This window comes from Dermacentor albipictus, chromosome 3 (genome assembly GCF_038994185.2).
Source record: "Dermacentor albipictus isolate Rhodes 1998 colony chromosome 3, USDA_Dalb.pri_finalv2, whole genome shotgun sequence".
NCBI classification, from domain to species: domain Eukaryota; kingdom Metazoa; phylum Arthropoda; class Arachnida; order Ixodida; family Ixodidae; genus Dermacentor; species Dermacentor albipictus.
Window position 1 is genome coordinate 43296595 of NC_091823.1, and position 12213 is coordinate 43308807.

At 49.7% G+C, this 12213-nt stretch overlaps 1 pseudogene; it reads right to left on the minus strand.

Annotated features, from left to right (window-relative positions):
• Positions 1–2: 2 nt before the first annotated feature.
• Positions 3–12213, minus strand: LOC135902522 (adiponectin receptor protein 1 pseudogene; annotated as a pseudogene).

Sequence of the window (12213 nt, forward strand, 5' to 3'; positions counted from 1 at the left end):
TAGTCATGAGAAGAATATTTATTGAAGCAAACCTTTCTTTGCCGTCTTGCCTGGCAGGCAGGTAATCGCCATGCTTCAATAGACAGTGCGTGTACGGTTGCAATGCATTTATTTAAGCGCTTCACGGTAACTTCGCTTTTCAATTTCAACATGCGTGCTGGAATGCGACAAAAATGTAACGAATGAAAGTAAGAAAGAATGACCCACAGGGTTTTCTGATATTAGCTTTAGTTGCAATGTTTATTGTGTTTTCATATCGGTAGGAAATAAACACAGCACCTGGCTTGTCATCTCCTTTCAGATTATTAGCGAGAACATTAACATTGCTTCGTTAAGGGTTTCGTCGTATTTCTACCATAAACCTGTGTGTGCTTTCAGGTGCCAAGAAAGAACATTCGAATGTGGAAAGCTTGGAAGAAAAAAAATGTGGTGTGTGCACAATGCAGAATAATAAACTCCATTTTCACTCGAGAAAACTTTTTATTGAGCGCCAGCCGGCGCTACAAGTAAAAGAGTAAGTATATATCTACAATGTCTACCTATAGGCCAGAGTACGTGGCAAAAATGTTCGTTAATTTATTAAGTTATGCTCTACAAGTGATGACATTGTATAAACAACGCCGTATGCTCGCTTATATACACATTTCGGTTATTGAAAAGCAATGGAGAGAGAGAGGGAGCAAGGAGAGGAAAGGCAGGGAAGTCAGCGAGACCGGTTGGCTGCCCTGCACTGGGTGTAAAGGGATATGGGGTTAATAAAAAGAGAGTAAATGGGGTGAGATTGAACGCTGTTCACACGGGATGATTCACAGGACTATATATACAAGACGTAATTCCGGCAGATGGCATATTGACTGGAACACTTGGCACACACCGCTGAGCGTGAATGGCTGGTAGGAGCGAAGTGCATGGTACATGTTTTGGTGTGTCCGTTGGCAGTGGTTAAAATGAGGATCCCTCGTACAGCGGTGTTGTCAAGCGAATGAAATGACGAGTATTCTGACTTTCTCGGTCGCTACGGGGAATCGCTCCCACAGGCTGGGCATTTCACACCTGCAGCTCGTCGTGGGCAGCCACACGCACGCGCCCTTCAGATTTTTTTTTTGAGGGGTGGGGGAGGGGGCATGCGTGTATATATGACGTTTGCACACGTCGTAGCTCACGATGTCGTCACGAGCGATGTTACAGCTGCGTGTTTGAATACCACTCGTGGCCCGATGGTTGCGACAGCGAAGGGTCTTATAGGAACGCTGCTCTTCGCGCCTTATTTCAACGCTATCACGTGATATTACATTGCCCGGCCGGTCTTGAGTTGCACCCATGCGTTACGCTCTCGCGCATAGTTGCGTATACGGGACGTTCTCCTTCTTCTCAGTCTTGTGAGAATTCGTGGTCGAACGTGAGGAACGCCTTCGGGTGTGCCGTCGAATTCCTCGGTCGCCTCCTTGGTCTTGCAGTCGCTGTTACTCGTGACCGACGGGTGGGGGGTGATGCAGCGCCGCGCTTTCAACACTGGCCATCGCAGTTCCGGACAGGTTGGTTGCGAAAACCTATCGCCTCTCGGGGCTCTTCTATGCCGCGCACGTTGCTGTGGTGTTAGAAGACGTGCGATCTGCGACGCTACATCGGAGGCGACCTCGCCTCGCTAGCCAGTCGGGACGGGAAGCCAGGAGGTCCAAGTCTGGAAAGAGATTAAAAAAAAACAGATACTGAGCGCCATGTGGCAAGTGAAACTGGAATAAAAGATGCGGATTTGCACTGTGGAAGTATGATTATTTGCCCTAGGCACTATAGACCACGTTTAGGCGAACAGATACATAGTCACGTTTCTAAAGGTTTCAATGGTTATTGCTTTGTGCTGATGAGCGCGAGGTCGAGAGTTCGATTACTGACCGCGGCAGCTGCAATTGTAGAGGGAGAGGGGGTGGACGGGTGTATACACATGTATACTATCTCTCAATCGGCAACATTTTCTATTCGCAGCCGTAAAAATCGTTTCCTCGAGAATCTCTAATGACATAACGACGTCGTTGTTGAAAACGATACCCCAGTATATATAAATTTTCTCTCTCCACGCTTGACTCTCTATTTCTTTTCTTTCTAGCCGCACGCCGTGCCGCACAGGAGAGGCGACGCTTGGCGCACACACATGTCGCTCGCGCCTTCGTACACAACACGCAGCTCTCGGGAGTGAGAGTGTCGACGCGACTTCCTTCCTGCATCGCTTCCTCCTAAAACGCCGCAGTCGCGCACATTTCCTCGTGGGTCACCGTATATACGCCTCGTACGCGCCAGCCTCGAGCGAGCCGGCCACACGGGGCGACGACACTCAAATTCGAGTGGCTCCTTTTCCTGGAGGTGCGGATAGCCTCCCCCACCGATACGCGAATTTCACACACGCCCTGACGATGACGCAAGGGTTGTGTAACCGCGGCAGTGCTTCTCTTCCGGCCTCATTTGCTTGCGCGTGCACGCGTTGGTGGCAGTGACGAAGGACACGAGCTACGGGGACGCGCCTCGGTGGTAGCGGAGACCTAAATATAAAATTTTGCGCTGCCGGTACTCCCAAACTGATGTCGCGTCCGAGATAGATAAGGGGCGCGTTGCGTTGCATAATCTGGCACCGTTAGCGCATTAATGCGACCTAAACACGCGAGAGGGGTACACGTCGCGGGGTGCCGTTACGCGACACACCGTGGAGGCTGCGGTATATATGGCGAGTCCGAAGTGCGGGCGAAAGTGGAGAGCGGTGACAGACCGGAAGTCCAGTCCTTTTTTGGTGTCGGATCCGGTATATACGTGTTTGGGGTCACTGCGAGTGCGCGCGGCCCCCGTCAGAAATATTGCACTTGCAAAAAAAAAAAAAATAAGGTCACTGACCCGTACGTTCCACTGATTCCCTAATCAGTTTCTGTTGCTGCCGACATCTATACCAACTGTTTTGCTGAATGTCGCAGTAATATTTTCTTGAAGCTATAGAGCCTCCCGCGCGCTGCGCGTGGGCCGCGGATTTCCGCAACATCCACTACGAATACCGGCGCATTGCGGGGATGACGTAGAAAAATATACGGCAGATAATAAAGACGAAGGGAAGTAAATATTTGCGTCGAATTCGATTTGCCACATGTTTGTTGTTTTGCTACAATTGGGTAATCATCATTGCACTCCAAATAAATTATTTTCGAGTAATTATCGTGAGTGGTCCTCCATGAAGATGGGGATCCGTGTGAATGAACTTCCCTGCCAACGCAACTACCATAAAAAGTGACTCGTTCACCTTTATGAATACATGTATATTTGCAAGCGCAGTTGGAATCACCTATAGCGCAAGACAGAGGTGATTAGAGATCGCAGGGAGAGGCCTTCGACCTCCAGTGGTCAAAAGATAGGCTGGTGCTATATATATATATATATATATATATATATATATATATATATATATATATATATATATATATATATATATATATATATATATATATATATATATATATATATATATATATATATATATATATATATATATATATATATATAAGGAGAGAGAGAGAGCACCACACGAGGTGCTGTCGAATATATGGCCAGAGTGTGCAGAGAGGAAAAACCAGTTAATGAGAACCCCGCTGCGCCCGCTTGAGCAAGTTGTGGAATTTTACGGCGAGTTAATGTAGCGACAACTGCGATATAAATTACAGCGCAAGCGACGCACCAGAATGGCGGGGAGCCGCAGTGCATTTGCTCTGGATCGATTTCCGACGGGCTCGAGTTTTTCCGGGCAATTACGCCCTCGCCGTGAGCCCAGATTTCGGTCGATTGCTCGTCCGCACCCAAGACCTTCTAACGAAGTAGCAGCATCCCCGCTAAATCGGCAATTCAAGCACGCCGCTGCCGCACCGTAATCACCGTCCTCATCGCCATCGTGCTGCGAAATCGGTACACCCTCCAGTGTGAGAAGTCTGAGCGATTCGAACTGCGCGACGGCACACGAGTGGGCTGATCTTACCACCAAGCTCGATGCGAAGTCCGCCACTCGCATCATGCCGTCTTGGCTCAAAGCGCGAAGGCCTTGTGCCATCTATGTGTTGCAGTTAACCAAACGCGCCCGTATATACCGTCGCTCCATGAGGCTGTACTCGCCGGCCACACTGCGTGTCGCATCTCTCCACAATGCGACCCTCGCGAAAATTCGTTCAATAGCTTTCGCAGAGAAAGTTTATCGAATGATGTGGAAACCCAACAGGAAACATTTAAGAATGTCAGCAAAGCACGTAATGCGGCGACATGCAGAGTTTCTCTCGAGAATCCAGTTTTCTTTGAAGCGAAACGAATAAACGAAACAAAATTTTCGAGGCTATCGAAAGACAATATCCTGAATACGGTATAAACATAATTAAACGCTAGTATGTATGCATGCATGCAATATGGGCACTCGAGGCCTCGACATCTCGTAGCACTTGACGAGGCCAGCAGACATTGAAACTGAGGAAAGACATAGGCAAGGTTAACTGCATTTTTTTTTTCATCCAACTGCATCATTAATTATATACGAGGTTAAACTTGCGATAACCTTCGTATTCTTGCTAGATAAAAATGGAAGCGAAAGCGGTGACAGGGACACCGCGCCAGCCTTATTCTGCGAATCTTAAACAGGTGCCGGACAGGTGCCGGAGAGAGCACCAGTATCTGATTTACTCAGCGATGTCTGAAGCCCTCATCAAAAAGCATCGGTGCATTCAATCTCCTAAAAGACGTGTTTTTCTCTTTCTTTTCGCCTTGAGTTCCAAAAATAGCATTTCCGTGCATACTGTCCCGTTTGCCTTATCGTTTTCGAATTCAAGGCATGACGTCGCCCTTGACAGCATCGATTCCGGACCGGTGTGCTTGAGCGTTACATAAGAAGGAGATAGTACATGAAAACACACACACAGAGAGAGAGAGAGAGAGAGAGAGAGAGAGAGAGAGAGAGAGAGAGCTAGAGAACAAAGTTGTGGGAGCGTTAAAGCCGGGTAATTCTTCAAGGCCGGCTCTTCCGTCAGCAATGACGTCACTATGGCTACCGCGCTGTACCTCCCATGACCAGACCGGGCACTCTGCCAGGTAGCAGCCGACGTCGCGGTCATTCTCGCGTTTCACCACCAGGTAAACAGCCGCGGAGGCAGACAAGCGTTTCGTTTGGGTCCACGGGAAAAGGCAGAGTTCAGGCCGTCAACCGTGTAACACTAACGCCGTGCCATTGGCATAAAAAAAAAAGTAGAAAGAAAAGCGCACTTCCTTGAACTTCGCGCGGTTCTAGAAATAGAATAAGGACGCTGACAGCAGAAACTCGGCATTCAAAAGAAACGAGAATATATAAAGTATATACATGTCCGAGGCGATGCGAGGTCAATGCAAACTTCTTACTCGGTTCATTTATAGCAACCACCTGTCACACTTGAAGGAGCAGCCGTCTGCAGCTGGCCGTCCAATCTATATAGCAATAATACGCACGAAAACTACGAGTTTCACATAAGTAGCCGTTGTTCTGCTTCGCGATTTAGTGAAGCACAAGAGGGGGGAGGGGCGTCTACGGCTCGTAACGTTATGTTTTAGCCAACTTCGCTATAGTCTCAGTAATTGCTCATACGCAAGACATCATGTGAGGCACGGTTCAAATCTATGTCCTGGCTACAGTTTTAAGCAAACTACGAAGCATTTCAGGCTTAACGCAGTAAACGCAGAACGTAACAACACAAGGAGCGATATGAAATGGAAACTCGCCCCGAAGTGAAGCTTCTTCAGATATCACTTTAAATGTTATAATAAATAAATAAAAAACTAACTGCGCGAATGACAAACCCTCGTATTCATTCGCGCCCACCTTTCTTGATGTGTCGCAGTAACCATGCTCAGTGTTGTTTACTCATCTGATTTTAATCACGCAGAATACGTTGCGGTGGAAGACACACAGTAGCCACTGTCTTGAGACTAGAAATGAAACATTCGAAGGACTTTAGAAGGTTGACGATGGAAAAGAAGAATTGTATTGAACTTGCCGTTTACATAAGTTTCTCGGAGGCGTGACGCAGCCGGCAAGACCCTAATTAGAGAGGACCCGTCAAAATCTCCTAAAATACGCAACAAAAAGGAGTGAAAGGCACATTGAGGCAAAGCGCCGCTTGACCTGGAAGCGGAGAGCATCTATACAGTGGCCACTGCCCTTCGGAGCGTTCTCACTCGCTGGAGACCTTCGTTGCTCAAGGCAGCCGGCTTTATCGCGCTAGGCCGACTCGAAAGACAGATGCGCAGGGCTCGGTGCGGGGTGGCAATGGCTAGAAGTTCGCGCGACACTAAGTGGCTTTTCAGAAGCAGGAAACAAACGCAGGAAAAGGGCACCGTTGCGAGCAAAACAGAACTACCTCGACACCGTCAGCTAGCACAGAACCGCTGCTGAAGGCCGCTGGTCGACTGTGCTTATACGTGTGTCACAATCGCATAACGGTCGGATAAACGCTGGCTAAGTTGCACACTGGCAAGCTTGCCGAGTTAAACTTCCTCGCCAGGTGCCCTTAGTAACCGCGCTGGCCTTGTGTCTCTCGTGCACATGCCCTCGGCGACCTTCTTCGCGCTCGTTTTTCAGTCAGTTATGTGTTTACATTGCAAGGACAAATGAAACGCTCACAGCGGCATTTCGTGGTACAGATCCTGTAAGTCTGTCTTGAGTAGTTTAAGATTACAAGCAGTGAGTACGATATTGACGCATGTTGGTTTGTTATGGAGGTTTGCTGTAGAGCACAGGGACGCAGGCTTGATTGCCTTCCGCAATGACGAATTTGTGCTCGCGCGGGACGCAAGAAAATAAATAAATAAATAAATAAATAAATAAATAAATAAATAAATAAATAAATCAATCAATCAATCAATCAATCAATCAATCAATCAATCAATCAATCAATCAATCAATCAATCAATCGAGGCCACAGTGTTGCGCGACTGCCGTTTTCCGTCGACAAAATTGGCTGTGTAGCATAATTAGCGTACGGAAATTCACCAGGCAAGACACGCTCTCGTTAGCGTCTTTCGTCCGTATAGGAAGGAGTTATCTCCGAGTGCTTCTGGGCACGTCTTCCCTGTTTGCGTTACGTAACCGTGACTATCAAGGGCTAATTCTTTCTTGTTGTTAACACCGCGTCTCCCTTTTTTTCCTCCTCATATACCGTGAAGTCACGCTCACTTCCTTGAGAACCAACCAGCGGACGAGGGCATTGTTCGGAACAAGTATATGCGTCCGGATCGTGCGCATTCCAGGCAGTTCGCCGTATTAATGTTTTCCTGCAATTTTTACGCTACATTTATTCTCTTCTCTTTCGAACTCGTATAAGGTCGCACCCGGTCTTGCGCGTACCCGAAGGCGCATCGCTTCGCTTGTGAAGGAGGCAGGGGCCTGCGCTGCAACGCACGCTTCCGCGTTCGGCTATAAAAGGAAGGAAGGAAGTCTGCGCAGCCGCGCGCGAGTGTGTGCGTGTGCGCCTGTCCATGGCGTTATAGGCTTGTCGGGAAAGCGGGTCACTCGAGCCGTAGTGGAAGAACGCAAGCAAAAGAGAAAAGAAAACGAAGGATGAAAAGAATAAGCAGAAGAACAGAGTGCGCGAGTTATGAGTGGACAGGGCGCGAGGAAAAAAAAAAAAGCACGCCGAGACAAGCTGCAGTTCTTATCCGTGGTGCAGAGCCATGCTGTATACGCACAGCGGCAGGCTGCGCGGCTTTGAAATTACGAGCCGAGTGTTCGAAAATAGCGGTTTCCGAAGTCCTTGATGTCTTGTCAGTCGCCCACCGGTTCTCTGATTTACGCGGGCTGCGCCGTTTCCTGAATGCTCGTTCTCGCTGGGACTACAGCATATCTGATGAAGGCGATGCGCTTGCGAATTGGGGGGACGCAGGAGAGCGCCTAATCTGACACCACACCAACAACAAGTGACGATCACGACCAACGGTAATAAACCTGTCGTAAACCAAGCACTCTATACTACAGTCGTTTCTTGCCCGTGCCTTGACTTTGCCTATATGCATTGGTGATATAAAATCATACCTCGCTAACAAATCTCCCTTTATTCGCGCGTTAAATTCAGATAGTAACGTTACATTAAATTCCGATCCTATCGTATCATATTGTTGTATGCGGACGTCGCACGTTGGGGTTAATGCGCCAACAGGAATGCTGCTGTTGTGGTGCATAACACACGAACGACTGCGAGTTAGAACACAAGTTAGTTATTATTTATGCTTGAGTAAATTCGATGACGGTGTAAATTCGCCTCTGTCGTAGCCGCTTTCTGGCTGGCCTGTGACCTCCGCGATGTTCAGTTGCACTCAAAAATAAATATACATGACTGGCACACTTGGCCATTTCAGAGGCAAACGGGCAATACCCACGCCTTTCGTCACATGAATGGAACGAATGAGTTTGCTCGATGACGGCATAAGCACCCATAGCTGGACTTTACTTAATTAAATGATCATAAGCGGCGCTTTGCTTTTTTGGAGCTTAAGGAGAACCTATGCCCCGAGGTTATTGTGAAAGCGAACGACGTAGGGATTAGCGTATCTTTGTAAAAGTGTGAGTGTATGCCTACGCTCCTTTCTTTCTTTATCGCTACTTTGTTATCACTTTACCTCCCCCTCCCCTCTCTCCTCAGCGTAGGGTAGCAAGCCGGATCTTCCCCTCTGGTTAACTTCCCCGCCTTTCCCCTTTCCTCTCTCTCTCTCTCTCTCTCTTGTAGAAGTGTCTCACTACACGACTAACACGTTTGTTGGGACAACCATGTCGCACATTTCTAAAGCGTCTATATATATGAATAACACGCATAAAGCGCTCCTCTTTCTGGCATGCTCGGCTTTCACTGAAAGACATGATAATTACGGTTGTTTTTGCTTTGTGAAATTTGTAACCTTGCATCGCTGGTCATCTGTTCTCCCATAAGAGTGATAAACCACTCGCAAACGGCTCGATATGCTGGCACTTTTTCGCAAGAAACAGCGGCGTTCATGACAAGAGGCGTAACGACGCTGCGAATGCGACCGACAGTATGTTACGGTCACCCGCGCTTCTTGAGTAAGTCTCTAATCCGTCGGCAAACCTGATTGACAAGGTTTAAACTTTCAAAGCAATACTGAAGCTGAGAGAGATGCCGTATAATGTTGGACACCGAACTTATTGTAAACACCTGGGGTTCTTTAAGGTGTACCTAAGTGTGTGTGCACGAACGCATGCGCATTCTGACCCCTATGAAATGCAGTCACAGCGTGCAGGAGTCAAGCCCATGACCCATAGTGCTCACAAGCACAATAACACGGTGAGCGAGTCATCGAATTGGATGTACTCCGCGGGAAACGCAACGCGATTTTGGCCAGCCGTTGGTCAGCCAGTAGTTCGGGTCATCCTGACGAAAGTCTACTTATAACCTGCGAGGCAACCGACTTATCAGCGCTCGTACTCACAAAAGGCACTTACGGTAAGAGCTATTCGAGAAAAGCAAATTGCTAGCCTACCGTAACACTGGGGCATACTATCCCCGAAGGCAGCCGGCCGAGGGAGAGCAGCTCTTACAAACGAAGAAAAACTTTTCAAAGTCGACGCCTGTTCATTATTGCTCTACTGTAGTTGTCATTCGCGGCTTTGACGGCCCTCGGTAGAAGCGTTCATTGGGAGCCTCATTGGTTCGCGTTAAATGCTGTAGCGTCAAGTCCACTCAGCCACGAGTAGCCGGCCTTGCCCCGGCCGAGGCTGCGCACGGAATCAGGGTCACTAATAATAAGCTTTGACGGCATTGCAGACCTTTCCACGACTGCCCTAGTTTGCGCAGGTCGGACACCGCTGAAAGAACCCTGTGCAGACGACCACTCGAGGCCATCGTGATAGTGGTTAAACGCTCCATCGCGATTGGTATCACCGTCCTTGGCGCAGGTCGAATATGCACGGGTTTGTTTCGAATGCATGCGATTCCTGATAGCGTTACATTTTTATCACATAAAACTGCTTCAAAATGGCGATCCCACTAACACAACTCAAAAGAGCTCGGTGTTGATATTTCTAACGGAGCTTTCATGCTCGGACTTCAATGTTAGATAACTGGGCACAAGAAGGCATAAGACAAGAAATGTTTCAGGTGGAACACAAGTCAATATAACTTAGTTGCAAATGAACTCAAGAAATTATATGTGGCTTAGTGGTAATGACAGTCGTATACGGCTGCCTTTCTTTTTCCTCTATCTGTACGAGAAAAGTCTATTTACCAAGTATTCAGTGCTCTCACCTGACAAATATAGGTCACTCTTTTTTCATCCTCAGTTGCCGTGGCCTTGCTTCATACAAGCGCCAAGCTCCGAAGCAGAGAGTCGGTCTGTCCCAACGGGCACGAACCTTGGGACATTCTGAGAGTGGCGAGATTGGACAGTCCGTAGTAGTGCGCCAGAGCACCCATGAGAACAAGTACGTGGAAGATCTGGTGGCTCTGGAAGGCCAGGTCGCAGCGTCCAGGAAAGAAGCGCTCAGGAACGCGGCTCGCATAGACGCAACAGCCGGTCACGTATATGGCCACCATGAGAAGAATGTACACGAAGGAACTCCTGTACATGAGGTCGTTCCAGCCGTGCTGGATGCCGTAGTGCGCCGACGGGAGGACGCCGCACACCAGGGCGAAGCTGAAGAATATTCCGGCGCGAAGGGCACGATAGCGCGCCTCGCCGAACTTGTGCGACAGGGAGACGCGCATGGTCAGCAGACCGGAAGCGGTCACCAGGAGACCATAGACTAGCCGCTTGAGGGGCTCGCAGAGGAACTGGAAGTAGAGCCACGGATAGAAGGAGCCCAGAATAAGCACCGTGATTCCGAAATAGTCCATCTTGCAGAAGAACTTCCCCACGCTCTCCGAGTGGCAGTTGAACGTGTGGTACGTCGTCGAAAGCGTAAGGCACAAGGCCGCCCCGGCGAAGTAGATGCCGAAGGCCAGACAACCGGCCCAGTCCAGGCTGAGAGCATCGGAACGGTAGAAGTGAAATCCAAGCGTTAGGAAGCCTAGAGCACCGAGAAGATGCGTCCAGATGTTTCCGCTTTCCGTGTGCAGGCTGAAGATGGAGCGCGCACACGCGCGCCAGCAGTAAAGGGGAGGCCTGTGGTACTTCACGAGGTACTCGTTGTTCTTCAGCCACTCCGGCAGTTCCGAGTGAGAAACGAGCCTGAGCCTAGTTCGTTCCTGGCGCTGCGCTTGGCCCAACGTGTAGCGGCCCAAGCTGCACTGAATCTGCTTATCGCTGGTAGAGAGGACCGAATCGGCATCCGTCTCGCTCAGCTCGTCGCTGAAGAAGCCGGAACTACCATCCTCTTCCTCGTCACCGTCACACTCGTCGTCCGCGTCTGAACCTCCGTCACTGTCCGGAGGGCACACCTGGATGTCAGGAAGGCCGCTTCGAAGCACGCCTTCCGCCCACTCGAGCACTTTCTCTTCCACCGGAACCTGCTCAGGGAGGTCAGAGAGCACGCCTTCATCTTCCTCTGGAAGCTGGTCTTCAACTTTCGAGTCATCCAGGGGCGGCACCTGCGGTTGGTTCAGGCACCTGACGCGGTGCACGACGCTCTTGACGAGCCCGAACAGTCGCGACACGGGTCCGGCCATGGGTCCGGCCACGAGCGCCGGCTCCTGGAACGCGACGTTGTGGCAGCAGCGCTCGCCGTCGACCTTGCTAGAGACCTTGGACACGGCCTTGCAGTCGTGCGGCGAGAGCCGCGACGTGGCCGTGATGCGGCACCGCAGGTGAACCTCGGGCGCACCGCATCGGCCCTGTCGGACAATGCCGAATTCGACGAACTTGCTGCCATCCGAGGAGAGGTGGATCCTTGGAGAAGAAGATTTCTGTTTCATCCCGGCCGCCTACACACAACAAGTATATGGTCACGCGTCCAGAGGGCCTGTTCTTTACCGCGGGATTAAAAAAAAGAAGAGCACCAGCGTGGCCACGAACACAGCTCTTGTCTCGGTTGCGCTTTCTTTTCTCACTGAACGAAAAAACAGGGCCGCTACTTGTTATAGCGGCGGCCAGGAAGAGAGGAGGCGACGGTCCGACGGCCCTCGAGGAAAAACAAGAAGAAAGGGCGTAGAAAGCAGTGGCATAGCGCCGCTACGGTCGTCCCGTGTACGCGCATACAGACGGGGAAAGCCGTCTCGCATCTCAGGCGAGAGC